This window comes from Falco peregrinus, chromosome 3 (genome assembly GCF_023634155.1).
Source record: "Falco peregrinus isolate bFalPer1 chromosome 3, bFalPer1.pri, whole genome shotgun sequence".
Lineage (NCBI taxonomy): Eukaryota > Metazoa > Chordata > Aves > Falconiformes > Falconidae > Falco > Falco peregrinus.
This window is the reverse complement of record NC_073723.1, coordinates 41,551,641-41,570,903: the sequence shown is the minus strand read 5'-3', so window position 1 is coordinate 41,570,903 and position 19,263 is coordinate 41,551,641.

The following is a 19,263-nucleotide window of genomic DNA, read 5'->3' as shown; positions in this document are numbered from 1 at the left end:
TAAAAGTCTTTCAGCTTGCTCACAGACAAATCATAAAAGATCACATCCCAGGAAAATACACAGAGGATTTTCAAAATGTTTGCCCTCCTTCACCCAAAATATTTATTTAAGTTTGCTTTTTTGTGCTTTAGGTAGCTGACATGATTAATTTTAATGAAAATACTTAATACTTATCAGAACCACTTGGGAAAGTTCCTTGTAATAAGCAGCACTGCCAAGATGGAAAACCGACCAGAATGTCATGTAGCATTTTTGCTCATTTTAGGAAGAAAAATATATATGTGAATACTGAAATACTAATACCACAGAACCAAATGAAAGATTTTTCAAGGACTTTGTAGAATGTGTTTTGGTTTTTTTTGCCAGAACAAACTTTTATAGGCAAACACCCCAGGTTACTTTTTTACAGGTTATTTCATCTGAGAAAGGAGATGGGGGGTGGGGGTCGGCAGAAAGAAAATGCTAAGCACCTGGCGAATTGGGAAATCTGTAATGACAACAGATCAGGTTGGGTGGTTCTTTCATAAAATGCTTTTATGTTAGTAAGAAGATGTTTTTATTTTAGTGTATTTAGCTCCACATAAGCTTCAGTGATCTTTCAGTGCATACATCAGTCCTCAGTGCAGCTACTGATTATAAACACACAATGCACTAAAAAGGTATACATCTTGTGCAAACGTATCTGAAAAGAAAAAGCACATATGCAAATTGAGTAAAATCAGTGCCAGCCGATGCTTAATGATACCCATCAGAGCCACTTCTACTAAAGGTCTTCTGTTTGCTGACCTTCCAAAGACTGCCTCAGCCAAAGAAATGTGGAAGGAGATGACATTTGGTTAACTCTAAGCTATATCTTGGTTTAAACACCACGATTTTTAATCTTGCTACACATGAAAGCATGTTAGCTCAGCATGTTCTCCAGAGTATGACAGGTCTAAATACTAATGGAAGTATTAATTCAAATGTTAAGGCACAACAGTAAAATTATTAGAAATAACACCTCAGCTGCTGTGTCTCCAAGCATGGAAGTTATTCTAGAGTAACAAAACCAAAAATGACAACTCCATAATGCAGTCACACAGTGCTGGTTTGAATGGACATGTCCAAAGCTCTTGCATTTTCAGCTGTCATGTGGATAGTTCTGCTAATATTGCAGATGAAACAGACTTTTTCAGTAGTGACACATATTTTCAGAGCTGGGTACGCAGCAGCTACTACTTTGTTAATGTGCCAGTAGCAGACACTGTAGGTAGACAGTTAAAAAATATCTCAGTCTTGTGGAACGAGTCCATGTATGGGCAGGCAGAAAGGAGCCGTTGGTGTCATGGACTGACAGCCACTGTAGAGACAACCTGGAGATTTTATTTGGCTGCCGACTGCAGAGACTTTTCTGCAGTACTTAAGGGTTCTGCATATCTAGCAAAGACAACATTTTTCCAAGCTAAAGTTATGCCTGATGCTTTCATTTAAGACATGTCCAAAAGGAAGTATCCCAACACCCAGCATCATCAAAAAAGTCCTTAAGCAGCTGTTGCAATGCAACAACTTCAAAATCGGCTTGGCTATTTTCTCATGTCCTGATAAACCCCGTTGAGAGGGAGGATGAGCTTGACAGTATTTCTTCCTCCTCTCTGCCCCTCGGCTTTCTTGCATAGACACAGGACACTGGGGTTTGGGGGTTTCTCAGCAAGCACTACCAGCATCTGAAGCCCTAGAAGTGTAGTTGCATCCCACCAGAATCAAGTGTGCTCACAGCCCACGCCCGTGGTGTCCTCTGAAGGTGACTTACAACTGTCTTCTGAAGTGCCATGATGGAGGTATCCCCTGCCTGGACAGACGTGGATTTCAGAGCTGCTTTCCACCTCTTGATCCTTTCTGGATGGTGGAAAACGGGATGGAGTATGGGAGGGAAATGCTAAATGTGCACTGGGTGATGCCTTGTTTCTCTCTCTGATGTTCCTTCTGGAATTACAATTCCTCGGTTTATAGCCTGACAGCTCAACCCTCTCAAATGAAAATTCACTTGCAAAGTCAGCACCTGGAATTAAATACTCATTGTGAAAACAGAAGCCTGGGTCTCAGATGGGACTGGGTCTCAGTCCTCTATGGGGAGGTGACCAGCTTTGTTTAGCTTGTCTGTCAGGAAGGAAACTTGTCTCCAGTCAAGCTAAGTTGTGCTCACAATTCAACTGTAACAATATGGCTTCAGGCTTTGTGTCATCTCCTTTAGACTAGCTCTTCCAGAGTTTTCAGAAGCCTGCATCTTTGCAGTTCCCAGTTAGCATAGGTATGTTCAGGCAACACAGACATGCACATAACAGAAACTTTCCTTATGGCTTCTTGCTAACATTATTTGTTGGTTTGTTTGTTTGTTTTTCAATTAAGGGTTCAGTTAGTCCTGCCGAGCACTTGAAAGATTGGGTTCCCATTTAAAGGGGAATAAAGCCTGGCCTCTTGATTTGTACTGTCTTCCATAGTCAACTGAATATGAAATAAAAAATGCCACCACAATCAAGTGCAGAGTATGATCGCAGCATTAATATGAGCAAGCAGGGCACCCAGTCCCATTTTGAGGTAAAACAATGTGTAATTTCCATTTGAGATTTCCACTGCTAGTTCCAGCTGAAGTCAAACAACCACTGTTTCCGAGATTTTTCACAGCATGTGTCATGATACGTGGACTCTCCCTGGAAAAGCCTGTACCAGTCCTACCATGCCTCTGGCTTGCAGTGGTGAATGAACCAGATAAAGGGGAATCAGGAGGTAGTACATGGTCTATCTCCCACCTGGTCCTGAGATAACTCCTCCAAAATATAAAATTATGAATTGGCCACTGAAATAGACAATGCAGCAAATATAAATGCATAAAATGTATTTCCTTTAACAGCTCCACCAATGCTAATCACACTTGACATTTATTAATGAGCTGTATATAATACAGTAAGGCTTTGTTGATTTGGTATGTAACAGGGGGATTTCAGTTTTTCTATCTTACTGGCATAGTTCACGGATCACTTGGCTTTCCATTACTGTTTGCACAGCACTCCTGGTGCAGCAATGAGTGCTTACATGGTAAGTTGATATTTGGGTAACATTTGTAGTATGAGCTAGCTTTTTTGCTAAAAGCAAAAATTTCAGATGGAAACCAGGGTAGGATTCAGCAGCATGTGACCAGTTAGCCTGCCACAGCTCAGGGGCTGCCACCGGATGGTCCCTGTCCTGTATTATACATCCACCATGTGGAGGATTTGCTGCATGGTGGTGGTAATCGCCTCTGCAATTAGGCAATGCTATTTCAATGTGTGTGATGTTATGTAAATTGTCTGTGCTTGTTGCAGATATCAGTTGTAGAAAACCTGAAACTTGTTGCAGCTACAGTGTAGCACTGATATTAATCTCAGGTATTTGAAATGATTTTTAAAGGCAGTCACTCCGTACTTCATATCTTACATATAGCAATGATTTAATGTCAAGGAAGTGTAATTTATTCTAATCAAATTTTCTTTGGAAATGAAACTTAGATTCTAATGGGACTTCATAGACTACACATATTTCAGGACTTGAACCATAGATTTTTGAGCTGGAACAGAACAATGAAAAATCCTACAGTGCTATTAGCTCATTTTCTCTTTAATTATTGCCAAAATAAAACTGCTTATTGAAATGCATTCCCAAGGGCTATGTCTAATATATTTTTAAGTGACTCATATTATGGGACTCCTGGCATTATCCATCAGAGAATATTCCCAAATCTAATCAACCGATTAATACATTTTTCCTGCTATTTGAACAAAATTTGCTGCCCTTAAATATTTTCTTTGAAATCCCACTTCAGTTCAAGATTTATATACATTATAGTAACAAAACAAAAAATATTCCTTATAATAATTGTTATATACATAGGTTATTGTAATAGTTGTGTCCTCCATTCAAAAAAATGTGATCCAAATTTCAGACATACCCTGATGAACAGTGGCACCCTTGCAGCATGGAGACTGGCAAGGAGATTGGCATCCTGTCAAAGCCAGGATGCTTGAGGGTGAAATGAAGAACAAGTGAGAGGTCCACTAGCCCAGTGAAATGCATTTGATCGCCTGTGCAAAATCTCTTTATCTTCAAACTCCTTCTAGATTCCCCTCCCCTGCAAGGTCAGGAACTCAGAGGAGCAATTTATAAACTCACAGCTCATATTCTGGTTGCAGTTCCAGAACTGACACAAAATTAAATCAGTCTTGAGTGCAGTAGGATACAAAAATTACCTTCCCGGTCTACCAAATCCTTCAAGACTTCTAATAAATCTCCCAGCAGCAGCATTCCAGTGCCGGTTGCCTATCTTCCTTGCCTTACAAAAAGACCTTGAAATGGAAACAGAATGGTTTTCTTTGAAGTCATATTTCATAGCACAGACATGCACAGAAGCAGCTGACTTAAGTGGTTTCCCCCTCTTGTTCAAAGTATTTTCTGAAAAGTTTTAAATGGGACTTTTTACTTAATCCTCAGAACTCCTAATTGCTGGGGCCACACCACATGTGCAAGCAGGAGCTGTTGTCAACAAGGGCTCCTTTTAAAAAAAGGATAAAGGCAAAACTCTTTAAAAATATGCTGTCTAGCAGAAACATTGTTAGGCTTCATCTAATTGCATTCCTCCCCTGAAAATTATAGCACTCCTCCCTAAATAATATTAAACTTAGGCAAATACATTCACTTCAGCTTAGAATTGGCACTGAGTGCAGATGAAATACATCCTTGTGCAATTATTAAATTGAGCAAGGCATAATTATCTCTAGTAAGATTCTCCAGGCTTCAGTAGAGATATGCTGAAGCTGAAGCCTTCTCTGTTAGAGCAGCCCTTGCACTTACACCTCATGGGGCAGCAGGAACGAGTCTCAAGGCTGGCTCGGGTCGCTCCAGAGCCTGTTTCACTGGCACAGGCTGCCTGTGCTATTGCTGAGCTGCACTCTCCTGGGAAAGAAAAGGCTCGGTGTGTTAACTTATTCTTCTTTCTCGAGAGCTCCTGGAGCTGGGGCAGGGACACAACCCTCATGGTTGTCAAATTGAGGGGCCCAGGAGATGGGACCGTTGCCCAGGGATGATGCTAGCCGGGCGAGGAGCAGCTCCCAGTGGGATCAGAGGTGATCTCTGCTTCCCCCAGCAGAAAGCGGGCAGCTGCCCTTGCCTGGGTGGCCATGGGGACAACGAAGGTTCTCAGAGCCACTGTGAAGGTCATCTGACCATTTCATAAAGGGCTGATGTTGTCTCTTTGGCATCAGACTCTCTGTCGCTTGAACCAGCTTAAATACTACACAGTGGACAGGGGCACCAGCCCTGGCAGCTCCCAGACTTAGGTCCTGATGCTGATCCTGGCTTTATCCTGGGGCCCACCTCTGTTTGAGGGACAGAGCCCTCTGAACCTGTCTGTGTGCAAGCGGGCTCCAAGGGGAACGCCCACGTGAGTGACCCATGAAGACTTCATTTTGGTTTAGGCTGCTTAAAGTGTTATTGGAAAATTTTGTAAGGCAGCTCAAGTGAGTGAAAATTATTTGCTTAGGATGAATGTAACCACCAGTGCATTACTTCACATAATCTAAACAGAGTTTCAGGCACACTTCATCTATCATTCCCTGAAAGAGAGAGGCTGAGTTAATGCTCTCTGACAAATATTATGTTTCTCAGGCAGCCCTGGTGCTGTCTTCCACATTTCCTGACCCACTTTGATTAGATATATAAACAGCAGGAGTAAAACACAGGTTGGGTTTTGCTGTTGGAAATGCAAGATAAGGTTACCATAAAGGCTCATCAACACCCCAGCGCGCTCTGTGCGAGACACCAAGCGCTCGGGAGATCGGAGATTCCTTCTCAGTGCTGTAAGATGAGTCACTTGGTTAATAACTATGATTTATAACAGCGTTTTAATAGCTCCCTGGGATTTCTAGTGAAGGCAGGAGAGGGCAGGGTGTCACACCTCGGGACAGTTGCCTGCAGGGCTGGGGGGAGGAAAAAGCAGGGCCTATGTCCAGTGGTGAGTGAGCCTGGGAGCATGGCTGGAGCAGTCAGAAGCCCTGGGGGGTGGCCAGGAAGGCATGTAAGGCACAGCCACCGATGGGCTCCTGAGAGTGGGTTTGCCAACGCTGGCACTGTCCTCTGAATCTAACATTAATGTCAAGGACAGGGCTTGGAGCTGGTAATGAAGGAGGAGAGCTCTATCCCCTCCATCTTGCCTTTTCTACAAAAAAAGTGTGTGACTAGTGAGCTTCTTGGCTCTACAGCCTCTGTAGTGGGTGATCGAGTGGGTTAAATTTGCCTTAAAAGCACCCAAAGCCTCAAATGTATTTATTAATTAGCTTTAAGTGGGACCATAGCCACATCTCTGGGCATGTGTACAAAAAAGTAATCAGAAAGAAACTGGAACACTTCTTTCCAAACATGGAAACCTCCCACATCCATCAAACTGCGATTTCCCTAAAGTCAGTCCTCACTGCTCCCTTTCCCAGAAAGGAGCATTACAGAGCAACTTGGAAGTCAGCAAGCAATGTACAAGGCACACATCTTCACTGCATTACTAATCCAAAGGGCTCAGAGGTTGAGAGCTGGCAGGAACAACAAAACAGAGTTTTCTCTATCTGGTTTCCCTGATACAATCATGCTAAAACATTGGCTGGAGGAGAAAAAGCTGAAGATGGCACTCCAGAGGCTTCTGCTCTATCTTCAGATCTCCAGTCATTTGTTTGAGCAGGAGAGTACAAACTGAGCAACTTCACCTTCCCCAGGCTGCCCAGAGAGGCAAGCACAGCTCTGCCTCGTGGAGCTGTGGTGACATTTGGGTTTCCAGGGGTCTGAGACATGGTCACCCATGTGGATGGACAACTTAGGGGCACCCAGATAAACCTGCAGCTAGAGCTGGGTGGGCACGATACACCTCCCTATGACATAGTGCAGGTTTTAAAAATATATTTCACAGGGCAGATCAAGACAATAAATTAAAAATCTCAATCCAAAATAAAACCCATTAAGCTGATGATTAAAAACTGTATAACTAAACCAGTGTTGTATTTAATTTTGATACCTAATCTAAATCATTGATATATTTTCAGTATTTGTCTTGTATTCTTTTTTTACAAAACCCTCACATTTCAAAATTAAAATAAATCGAACTTAATGGTTAGCCCCTTCTGACTTCAAACAAACAAATAAAACCCAAGATGTTTTCACAATTTGTCAATATTTTTGAAATGCTGATTATCTTGTGAGTGATTTATATCTTGATGATTCAGTGTTTTCTGATGAAAAACCTCTTTCTGTAAAAAAATATTTTAAATAATCTAAGGAGCATGGGCTGATGTTTCCTAGCTTGTACCAAGCAATTAGAAGCAATGGCCTCCTGAAGATTCCATGAAGCAGTGTCTACAAAGCTGTCTGCTTCTTGGGTGCTAAAGAAATGGAAAACTATTTTTTTAAGCATTATTTCTTTTAAGAAAAAAAACAGAAGAATGATGATTGCTATCTAAAACCTTCATTCAGGCTGCTAAATTGTTACCTGTTATAATTAAGCACACCATATATCTCCTATCAATTGAAATCTAGATTTTTATTTTTTGTACTAGGAAGTAAGAGTCTATTTCTACTGTCTTCTCTAGCAGATATCCAATTTACGTTTCTACTGAATGCTGAGATGGGGAAAAGAGCATCCCCGGGTCAGTGGTATTGTCTTACATGTGTTGTAGTAGAAGGGTCTTTTATCCTATTTGGTGAAATCCGTATATAAAGAGAGAAAACTTCTTTTTTTGAATGGGAAAAGGAGAAACATAGTAATCCAAAAGACTGTCGCTGCTAGGAAATAAAAAATAGCCATGGTTGTGAGCCACAGCAACAGAGGAATGTTCCAGTTGGTTTTATCTGCTCCTGGCAATTTCCACACCAAAGCGGTGTGGGTGGGGAAGCTGGCGATGGGCAGTTCAGGCTTTGCCCAGTCAGGCACCACCTCAGCAGCCAAATTAGCATAAATTTATGAAAGAGAGGGAAATTTATTAAGGGTCAGTTTCCACAGCTAGCAAAGGCCCTCTGGCATGTTACAGGCTGATGCTACAGGGCTGGGAGAAGAGCTGGCAGTGTCACTAACTCGGCATCCATGGTCACCTGGCTGCTTACCCTGTCCTGCTGTGCCCACAGGAGGGTAAACTGGCTTCCCTGGAGCCTCCTTTAACTTTCTGCAGATGAACATAGATGCCTGAGGGTCTCTGCAAGCACAGGGAGGCTCTGTGCTGGATATCACTGCTCCGAGGCTGCAGAGGCAGCAGCCTGGAGCTTTAGGGAGGGTCAGAATATCAGAAAAAGGAATTTAGGGGAATCTTAGTCTGCATTGATAACGGAATTGATTCAGGAGTTAAGAACAGGCTACTGTTTTCTGTCCTTCCATCCTTCTGGATTGGGACTTGCTTTCCTTTAGTGCGCCCATCCTATTGACTGTGCCTGAATCGTCTTCAGGTTGCTGCCTACGCTGAGCCACACCTGGAAGCTGACTTCAAGCTCTCTGAAGTAAAAATGGAGCTTTCCTTTGCTGTCAATGATCTGTGGGACTTGCTGCCATGGTCATTACAATGCTGTCACTTCTATGCAGTTATTAATTAGCCTAACTGCAAAATGTGAGGGGGGATGAAGAATCACTGGCATGTTTGAGGGCAGCTATGCTGTTGCTCCGCTCCCATGTGTGTGAGCTGTGCTGCAAGTGCTGCCCAGTGCCAACACGCAGCATTACAGAAAGGGCATTCGCAAGGCTCTGCAACTCTGAAAGCCTCTCAGGAAACATCATATGGCTCCGATTTGGGAAAGACCACACACGTTACTTGTGCCACCTGCTACATGTTTCTTGCCAGTCACTTCTTTGTTTTGCTTTGCTGGTTCTGGTGTAGAAGGTGATCTTGAAAAAATCTTATTTTGATAACAATACCGCAGTAATACATTTTCTTCTCCTTATAATCATCCCGAGGGCTTATTGCAGGAAGAGCACAGGCCACTGAACCAGTGAAAGCCAAACTGTTGGTAAAAGTTCAGTTTCTGCAGCAGGTTAGAAGTTTCCCAGCGGATCAGGGCAGCCGCTTGGGCCAACACCACTTCTGGAGGTTATTTTTGTTCTGAAATATATAACTCATGCTGCAGCACCTGTTGTTTGGTTTTCCTGGCTGCTGCTCTGCCAAGTACACCCCACGAATGGAGCCGGGAAAGTCAGGGGGGTGTCCTCTGCAGCACTGGTTGTGCTTCACAGCCCTGTGTCTTCTGTTCATGCTGGACAACCCGCTCGCTGCTGCTGCACACCAGAGAGTGCTCAGGGTGGTCAGCAATGCCCATGTGCCACTGCAGGTGTCCTGGGAATATCTTGTGCCGTGTCACCACTGACAAAAAATGAGAAAATCTCCCAGCCTCCCCCAGAAGGAGCCCAACCCACTTAAATTATGAATAGCAGGGTGTTAACATAAGATGGATGCCACTAATGACAACACTAATGCTGCCACAACTTAGGTTGCTTTGTATCTTGCTTCCCTGGGATAACGATCTTGCTGATAGAAACCAAGAAACAAGTGCTGTGCTAGCATGGAGGTCCTGGCAGTAAGCAGAAATTTGCTGTATTTTGAACAGCAAGGGACCATATACTCTACTCTTGCTTTGAAAGAGGTACATACAGGTTTACTGATCCTTTATCTAAGAATGTGTTTGGTGGGGGATTGTGTAGCACAGGGCAAAACATCACTGGCAGTTCTCCTCTGGACGTGTTCAGACATCCCACACATGCTCTGAAATCTGGCATAGTTTACTGGCAGGTTTGTACGAACTTCTCAAGCATTTCCAAAATTTTATCAGGCTGGGAATGCCATACCTGAACTAAGGTGCAACCACCCATGTGTGTTCTCATATAGGGACCAGGATCGCCACCCGCAGTCAGTATGCTCTTCAAGCACGTTCTAATCTCCTAGGCAATGCGAAGGTAGATGTCACAGGAAAATAGGGAAAACTCATTGCAAAACCCACCCCTAATAACTGAAAAATGGAGTATCTGAAATAAACTGCCCTACAGCTATCTCATTCCATTTGATTAGAACAGTAGAGCAGCAGTATATCCTGCTCTGTGGGGATGCAGGTGAACAGCTGGACCTGGAGAGCATGGGACAGGGCTCGGAGCAGGTTGCCTGGGCTGGGTAAGGGCTTGGGTCCCGTCACAGCAGTGTGGCATTCAGTGCGAATGAACAAGAACTACCTTCTGCAGGTGAGATTCCTGAAGGAATGATCACCTCAGAGGAACTGAGATCTCATGGAAACCAATAGCGGATTTATCACTGGGGCCACAATAACCAGAAGTATCCATTCCTCCTTTTTATCTGCTGCTGTCTAATGCCACGCTGTTTAAATGCGTACATTGAGGCAGACCAGGAGTTTGAATGATGTAGAGCAGGGGTCCTCAAACTTTTTATCCAGGGGGCCGGCACGCGGATGCAGTGGCAGGCAGTCATCTGCGGCTGCTTGGTTTCCCCCCCAGTTGGGGGGGGGGGGGGGGGGGGGGGGGGGGAAGGCAGGGGGGTTCTGTAAATACCGGGGGCCAGATTGAGGACCCTGGGGGGGTGTATCCAGCCCACAGGCTGTAGTTTGAGGACCCCTGATGTAAAGGAATGAAGCTGGGCTAATTATCATTGATAATATACAGCTGTGGGCTGGCTTCAGGGGCTGCGGGTTGGCCGATGTAGATAAGGGGCAGGTGTGGCTGGTTCTGTTAAGTGGTTGAGAGCCAATGAAGAGGGAGCAGCCGAGGAAGAAGTAGAGAGAAGAGGGAACACGTGTCCTGGGTAAGGGAGCAGAGGGACTGGTATGTGGAGTAGTTGATATGAGATGGTAAAATAGACCTTGTTGCAGCCTGATAGTTTGATTGTGCTGCAACAGAATGACACAAAAGGGTTGCAGGTGCTGAATCTAAGAATGACCAATGCTGCTTTCATTTTGCTTTAGTCTCACTGAAGCATTTCACCTCTTGTAACCTTATTTAGATAAACTATAAAATAAACCAAAGCTTAAGTCGTGTTTATTTTTATTTTCTTGAACCTCTCTTATTTCTCTCTAGGTAGAGGTTTTAACTGTTTTGAAGGCCTAAGAGGAAAGAAATCCATAGGCCTAGAAATATGTTATTACTTGATTTCATAATTGGAGAGTAAGCTCTTTAGTAATCATTGCATCTTTTTTTAAAGGCTATTTTGTAAAATAGGACTTTAGGCATTAAAAAGCAGACTTTTACATCAGAAAAGATGTATGCTGGAGCTAGGATTCTGTTGTTTAACTCTAGAGTCCTTAATACATGTTTTATGAGTTCCTCAGGAATAACTTGTGCATTGTTGTGTTTATTCAGATAAGTGGATGATGCTTTTATGACTCTGCTGGAAAACAGACAAAGCTCCCCAGTGACTCGCAGTCCTTGCTGTAGACTATTGGCTCCACCCTTAATTCCTCCAGCATCCCTTGGATTTTCTTTCACCAGTCAAATTTAAGCAGCTCTACAGCATGGATAGCTTCGCTGCCCCAGACTCAGAGAACACAAATGCTCTCTAAGCTAACTTCTCTATAGCACCTTTCAAGTTGTCTCCCCTCCTCTTAAGTTCGGCCATAATTGCTTACAGCCCCCAGGTTGGGTCAGATATGCTTTATATTTGCACCTCCTCCTCCTCAGCTTGCACTCATTGTTCCACACTGATCTTCTTAGCCTCTTAGTTCATGTCTATGGATTATACAGGTAAGAAAACAGTTACTTTAACAGTGCATGTTCACTTGCTCATACTTTCCAGAGAAACCCAGCTTGTGTACCTCAGGGGAAGTAGCTTTTGCAGTTTTGCAGTTTTTGTGTTTTGGGCAGGAAGGGATAATCAGGGGTGGCAGTCTATGTACCACCATATGCCTGACTTCTCCTTGTGGTGACATCCATCGTACAACTGATCTCAGGCAAAGAAGACATCATAGATCCATCTCAGCTGCTGTGAAGGCAGATGGGAAAGCAATGATTTGGTTTGGTATAAGGTAGGAATAGGCACTGGGAACCACCAGGTCATAGGAGGCTTCCCAACTTGAGCCCACAGCTGATGCTGTGGCTTGGAGGCAGCAGAGGTATATTCCGGCAGTCACCTTCACTTCTAAGGATCCTTTTATAGTGCTTAGCAATGTATATTTCTGCCTTATCTTCCTGTAACAAGTTTTTATGGGAAACACTTTCTTTTGCTTCTCCAGCTGTTTTTCCTTGGTTGTAGCAGCCTGACTTTTGGATTGTCCTCAGTCCTTCCGTAAGACCCTGCCTGCCTGGTGGACAGAAGGCTGAAAGTTCAGGCTTCTGGTTGTGGTCATCTGTTTCATCTGATGTAACTGTAACATGTATTTTCACACCCCCGCCCCCCATACTTATTTGCTTATGTTACGGCATAACAGAGACCTTTTCAAAGCAAAGTATCACTTATTTGAGTCAGATGTAGGAATGAAGAGAATTGTGAAATCTTTTGGTCAGTTTTATATATATCAATAAAGAAACATGAAATAACTGAGGGGTTTTTTACATGCTTGGAAAAAAAGTCTTACTGTAACTAGCAAGGGAAAAAATTATAATGAAATTAGTCCAGCTCTATTAATCATGGAAGTTTGGGTTGACGTTAAAGGCTGAAGTAATGCAGAACTCCCTAGATTTTCCTTTGTGTGTGAAACTTGTTCACAAAGCAGTACACGTTTTAGAAGACTACCAGCTAGCTTAAGGGAGAACAGCCAGTGCACACACTTACACCAGGTATGGCTTTGAAATGCTAATCCTAGGTCTCCTCAAAGCCAAATGAGATAAGCACGCTCAAGGCACCCTACAAATGTACTAGAGTCATCTGAGATTTGAGCTGTCATTTTTTCTTTTGCTGCTTATTGACCAGTACCCAGCTACATCCTTACATGAGGAAGCATCTTTCCCAGGTGGGCCGTTTGAGTGCCAGAGCCCAGCCTGTCCTGCACAGCTCCAGGCAGATGTGCCCCTCTGCCCACTGACTGCCTCTGCCTGGGGATAGTGGGCGTACCACAGCCGTGCACTGATTGCCCCTCTCACAAATGGGAAATAACCTGCCATCTACTTTTTATATACAATATCCATAACCATATATTGTATATATGATACATATACTAAATAAAATATGTATGTAATATTTATATATGTGGGGTAAAAATAAAGACTGTTTCATTATAAGCATGTGGAGTATTATTACCGTCAGATGGTCAGATAAAAACGTATGCATACAACAGCCTACATTTTTGTTTATCCTGAAGAAGTTGCCTTCGTTTCCTCCAGACAGTGAGCTAGTTTGCTTTCATCTGCATGAAGCAGAGAGGCAACTTCTTAAAAGCTGCGAGCTTGTGCAGTGTCAGAGCAAAGATCCAGCCCTTAGGCAACTCTGTCAATGTGTTGCCTCTGCTGAATAGAGCAGTATCGCTCTGAGGACAAATTTGCTTTTAGCTATCCATTTTGTCCAAGAGCATTTTAGAAACACTGATGTTCTGTGGGCAAGGACTGACAAAGCCATCTCCTGGCCAGACATCAGACAAAAGCACCAGCATAGTCCTTAACTTGACAATAAACAAAATGAGGGCTCACAGTGCATAAAACACTTTTGAAGACTGTCAAGGCCACAGGCAAACCTCAGTACATTTCTATTTCTACACTAAAAGTTAAATTTCCTATCAACAATTAGCAACTCTATTACAAGTCCATGTGCTGGAGCGCAATGGATGCAGGTTATTACTGCTCTGCTTTTGGTAGAGGCTGACCACGATGGTAATGAGCCCAGCTTTGGGCCAATAGCAGGATGAAGGAACATCGTTCTCACATTTGATCTTTTTCTTCTCTAAGTGATACACGTCCCATGTGCCTTAATAAATGTGAAAAATAAGCCTAAGCTGAGCTATAAGCATGCTGTTTTTTGACTTGAACAAATACTTCTTTGGTTCCTCTTCATCACACTCCCAAGAACATCTGTCTTGAACATGCAAACACAGCATTTATCTTGAAGTTATTTATTTTTACAGAAGGATTTTTGCACGTAGATTCTACCTGTAGCACCCTGGATGCTGTACTTCAGCACTGACGTAGACCAGAGGAGATGCTGACATTTCCCAGAAGCAAAGCTGTTTCCCTCCTGCTCCTGTTACTACAGTGGCACTGTCATAGTAAGGATCTGAAATACCTATATTCCTGTCACACCATGGAAACGTGGAAACAGGATCCCATTGGAGAAAACGGGGGTTCTAGATGGTAAGTACTGCTTCCCAGCTTTTATCTCAAATACAATTTATATATATATATATATATATATATATATATGTTTAAAACTGTTACCTACAGACACCTTGCTCTCAGGACAACAAAATAAAGGTGGTGGTGCCTTCATTGAGTGCTCTAATCAAGCTGAACACATTAATCCAACTCTGTCTTTTCCCCTCTATCTTTGAATTCCTTCATTTCTGATGACTTTGTTGTTGGTAATCCTTGCTTGCTTCATTTTTTTTCAGATTGGGTACTTGAAGGACTTACCCAGCTGTGCTTAGAATTTTTGTTCTTGTAGCTTTGCAGAAGCCTGGTGTGCACTGAAGACAGCTGGAAGTGGCAGCAGATGCAGTGGGGGAAGAGGCTTAACACATGCTGCCGGGCTCAGAGCAATGAGTGCTTCTGAAGGAGCCCTACTGTTGTGTTCAAGCTGGGTTTGGAGGCTGATGGGTGCTAATGCAAACTGGTGTCTCTGAGTCTCAAATGCCCGATCCACTTTTTATGCAAACTATTTCAGCCTAGGGAAGTGCAGCTGCCCTTGCCTCGAGAATCCCTTCCCCTTGTTAGCTATCATACCTCAGTTCTCCTTGCATGCAAGACATGGGCACCACCTTCAAACCAAATGAGGCAGACCAAATCCTTTGAAATACACACGCTCTTTTCCTCACAACACAGTAATGGTGTCAGTGGTAACTTTTAACCATGATTACCTTCAGCCATTTAATGCAGCTGTAGTTATAGCACAGACTAAAAAAATATGCCAATAAATGTTAAAAGTCGAATTAATGGGAAGTGAGCCAGCTGAAGTGATGAGAAATGATTCTGAAGCCATTATGGCTACCCGTCACTGCATCACTTCCATGGTGCCTTGCTGAGTCATTCCCATGGACACTGCCAGTTCCAGGGGTTATCGTCACGACTAAGTTGAGAAGCATGCTTCCTGGTTTTAAAAGTTTATATGATCTTAACTTTCCCTGTCCAAGATCTCACATGGCTGAATGCATCTGAATTTGACATTCCTGTGAGCACCACTGTTGTACACAGGCTGGGGCAGTTCTGTCTTGGGGCTTTCGGTTCTTTTTAGTGTGATCACACTAACCTGGTTACTCCCAGTTTCTGTCCTTTCATTTTTCTCCAAGTTACTGGCGTGCCTAAATTTTCTCAGTCCCGTTTCCTGTTGCTGATTGATTTTAGACCGCAGTCACATCTCTGGATAAATAAATATTAACAACATCATTACTCATTTCTGAAATTAATAGCTTTAAAGTTTGCTCTGCTTTCTAAGCTGTGATTCCCAATCATGAAACAACAGAAAATGCGTTGCTTCTCATCACTTGCATTAGTTCCCACTTAGATTTCTAAACCAAGTGTTACCATGGCTGAGACTTCTCCCTGCCTGACCTACTTCTTCAAGTGTCTGAAGCATCTTCTCATGATTCCTGTGACGCTGCCCTGTTGCATTTCTATAAGGATGCCAATATCATTACCTAACAGCTTTAGATAGGCTTGAGTGGCCTGTGCACAGACTAACTCATGGACAAGCTCACATGGAGCTCTCTTGCACTTGATGTGCCAGTACTGATTCACACCTTGGCACCATCCAGTGTCTTTTTACTGCTCAGAAAACACTGCTTTTAAGCAGTACTTTTGCTTTTGGTATCAGAGGTTTTCTCAAATCCTGTGCCATCCTTTACAGCTCCTCAAATAATTTCAAAAGGAAAGCTCCCAAAACTCTTCTGCTGTCCAAAAGTCTAGGACAAGGTTTGCTACACTCCTATACTTTGTCCGCTCATTATTGATAACATGGGCCTAATTCCTGCCCACAGTGAGACCCCTTCTATGGGACAGCCAGCACAAAGATACCTTACAGCTGGTGTGTACTGTGTTGCAGCCTAAATGATTACTTACACTGACCGGGTGGGGTGAAAGAGAGTAACCTAAGGGAAAATCTGGGTCTGGTTTCTTCTTTTGGGTCCTCCAGTATGGATTAAAGGTGTTTTCTCACCTCCTTTTCTTCTCCTCACTACACACTCTGCTTATGGGCATTTCATCTTGTAAAAACAAAACCCTAAGCAGTTAGGAAGTCCACCACTTCATTCATACAGATTTCTCTTCTTTCTCAATACATGCAGCCCCTCCAAGGATTATAAATCCTTCCTGTTGGTTTTGGCAGGGAATTTCTCCTCTACCCATCCTCTATAATCCAACTTTCCATGCAGCAGGTACTGTCTGGACATCTGAAGGGACTTTTTGGTGTGAAACATTTTTCAAAGCCACATCTTCAGTACATTACATAAGAAAATGTATTATAGATAAGAAAATGGTATTATACATCAAAGTAAGGAGAATGCAAGGCAGGGGTTTCGGAGACAAAATGTGAGTAAAAAAAATCATGGAGGCTTACTTACAGGGTGGCTTTGGCTTTGTTCCAGCAGCATAAGATCATATAAAGAACAGAAATGTGCACACTAGACAGCTTGAAGCAAATTATTTTCTACCTACTGGGTTTTCTATCCCTAAAATAGTCTAACTCAAGTCCACTTCAAATTTGGACACTCCAGGTTTTCTCCTAAGTCTGCATTTTATTGCTCAAGCTGATTTAATTCACTTAGGCAAAGTATTGTGCTAGTCAGTCATTCTCAACAAGAGTCTGATGCATTCACTACAAAGCCAGGGACCTGGAAGTTTTGTTTCAGCAAAGGATTGCCAACTTGTTTCAGACTGCCAAATCATACAGTAATGGCATTTCTCATCCCAAATTGTGACCTTCCTGTGTGTCACACAGGTGAGGCACAAATCAACCCCTGCAGCAAGAACTCTTGGGGATGCCTTGGTTCTGGTGGAAGGAGATGGTGCTGTTGCCTGACCCATGCTGCTGTTTGCTTTGAGGAGAAAACATGGCCAGAGCTGCTGAGCAGCAGGAAATGAGCTGGAATATTTATACTTGCTATCAGAAATATTTGATATACAGTCTTGAGAGAGAGAAATGGTGACCACGTATGCCTACAGAACTGTCCATACCCTGAATGAAGACCAGGTGGTATTTCCATACAGATTAAAGGGAAGTGGGTGATGAGGGCTGGATACATACATACACTCATTACAGTTTGAAGATACTATATTCACCACCCAAGAATCACTTTCAGTTGCATTTATCCATGTTAACTCCTATGTGTGAATTTTAAAATTCACAGGATGACACTTTCAGTTAATGTGCATGGCTGTATCTAACAGGACTGCTTGTAGAGATTGCTGAAATGGCCCTGTATCTTCACTTCAGTCTACATAATTCTTTTCAAACATAACTGCAATTTGTGTTCCAATTGGTACTATATATATTAGCTCTATTAAGCGCTATACTTCTTGTACTTAGATGCTATTAGATATCTCTATCACATGGCAATTAAATATCCTTAGTCTATTGATTTCCATAGGAAGTTAAATAACTAATTCAATGTTGTAATATTAACTAGTTATAAAATACCTTCTCTGTCTTTCCACATACAAATTGTTGACCAAAATCAGGTTTTCTTTGTATATTAATTAACATACAGGTGGTTTGTTTTCTATCCCCTGTTATTTCTGTATCTGCTGAGAACTGCTCCTTCGTGAAGCTGAAAAGCCAAGTTCTAACTTTGCATCTTGACCTTAAACTGCAGCAAACACCTTTTTAAAATTTCTGTGTTTTGTTCTAGGAATCAACCAATTTTAGTTCTGTGCAGCACCGTGAGAGTCCTGCTCTGCAGGCACCCAAGGATGGCTGAATTAACAGGTGCTCTTCATATCCCAACCACCATAAACTTTTCTCCTACCCTTGTATAGTCCTACTGTCATCACAATGGAAATGGCCACTTCTCTGCCAATCTGTCCCTGTGGCCATGGTAGCCTGAGAATGCGTGCCAAACCCAGGAGCAACTACCTAAAACAATGTATTGATAGAAACCGGTATCTATTCAACCACCTATTTGAGTGCAAACTACCCAGCAAACAATGCATATTTGGCTTTTTTTTTTTTTTTGTTAAATCCTTAAATGTGTTTACCTTTATAAATGGTATTATGACACACCGTGGAGTTTGTTAGAAGCATTTGCATTGCCAAATTCAATTCTGTATGTGCTGATGTGCACTGGCTTCTTAATCATGTGCCAATACTGGATTTAGACCCACATTGGATGTCCAAACTGTCCAGTCACAATAATTTGTGGAAGAGCAGTTTTTAAGAATTCTAATAGGCTGTGAACTTTCTACGGCTAAGTCACAGAAAATAAAATAAAACCAAACCATGCAGGCAAACTATGCAATGGCATTAGGGTTTGCTTTGGATGTGTATGTGGGAAAGGTGGATGTAGTCATCCATATCTTCTACCATAATGACAGCTGCTAAGTGCATGAAAGAAGCAAAGCTGGTGGGGGGGGGAGGGGAAGGAAAATATTTCTCAAACTGTAAGTTAAATGCTCAGAAAAGCTGAAAGGCTGCTGTGTGTGAATGTCTCAGACTTCAGTTTAAAGAGGCTTGAAAGGCTCAAACTTTAAACGAAACGTTGACTACTTTGCTTCTGCCGTAACTGTACAACTGGTCCTCTTAGCTTAAAACTGAAGCCCAATATAGGCCCAAATTACGTATTCAAAAATGCTATCACTCACTGCCATCTAGTGTTAATGGTACAGATTGTCAGGAATTTAAAATTTTCTGCCTTTAAGAATTAAAAAGAAAATCTATGGTTTTTTGTGTTTGGCCTCATCCTGAGAAGCTGGACATTCCTGTGTCCACTGACAGAGGGAGCTGCAGATGCACAGTGGCTCAGAAAACCCAGAGAGTTTATTCACAGGAACAGACCTGAGTTTAGAGGCCACACTGCAATTTCAACGACTACAACTACCTTCAATTTTACTTTCCTGATTCTGACTCTGCTTACTGGTTCCCTCCCTGTTTCACTGTGTCACACCAGGCT